At 29.2% G+C, this 1,012-nt stretch overlaps 1 protein-coding gene across 1 annotated transcript in view; it reads right to left on the bottom strand.

Annotated features, from left to right (window-relative positions):
- Positions 1-1,012, bottom strand: part of LOC106882533 (inter-alpha-trypsin inhibitor heavy chain H3) — a 53,541-nt gene that overhangs the window by 12,537 nt on the left and 39,992 nt on the right. The gene's annotated exons all lie outside the window — the stretch shown is intronic.

Here is a 1,012-nt window from a genome sequence, read left to right as displayed (position 1 = left end):
AATAATAGTTTGGTAATATTTATAGGATTGTGGAACCTCCTCCAGAAGATATAGAAGCAAAAAATGGAGAGTTTCATTGTTATCAAGTGAAGGATATTTCGCCTTTTTTTTTCTGGAAGACACACGAGATGTCGAAATATCGTTCACTTGATAACAATGACACTCTTTTTTTGCTAATAATAATAATAACAATAATAATAATAATAATAATAATAATAATAACAATAATAATAATAATAATAATAATAATAATAATAATAATAATAATAATAATAATAATAATAATAACAGGAGTGTGACGAAAGAACTCTGGCCGAAATAGGACTAATGTAATGTAATGTCAAATAAAGCTGAAGCAAATTAACACCAAATATATAGTGCGTGTGTTTTTATTGGCTAAACTGGCAATATGACCATCCCCAAATACAACAACAATAATATAATTATTATTATTTCATATATGCACAACAGATTAGTTCCCAACATCGGTTTACAACAAGTAAACTTAGATGCTAAGAACCCTACTAAGAATTCTAGCTGTTCATAATAACATTGATATCTGGAGCTGTACAAAACTAGGTTTTATTCTTAATTCCTCTATCCATCAGTTCAAATCTTTAGGGATTGTTCCTAATGCATCTATGACTAAAGGGATGTATTTTATCCACACTTTCCATAGTCTCTGTAATTCAATGGTTAGGTCCTAGTATGTTGCTATTTTCGTTCTCTATCTCATATTGGCTTTCTCATCATTTCGGAATGTAAAGTCAATAATCAGTGGATTACACTCTTCAGGTTGTCATGTTTTTTCTTGTATTCTTTGTATGCTTGGAATCGAACTCGGAATCTTGGGGTTAACAGCCCGCGCTTAACAGGCTACTAACCCCTAAATTCCTCCAGTCTTCATCAGGTGTCTAGGTTCTCATTCCTAAGGTATTTTTCTACGTAATTATTATTATTATTATTATTATTATTATTATTATTATTATTATTATTATTATTATTATTATTA

Source organism: Octopus bimaculoides, chromosome 15 (assembly GCF_001194135.2).
Source record: "Octopus bimaculoides isolate UCB-OBI-ISO-001 chromosome 15, ASM119413v2, whole genome shotgun sequence".
NCBI classification, from domain to species: Eukaryota; Metazoa; Mollusca; class Cephalopoda; order Octopoda; family Octopodidae; genus Octopus; species Octopus bimaculoides.
Note: the sequence above shows the minus strand (reverse complement) of the source record. Positions and strands in the feature narration are given on the sequence as shown.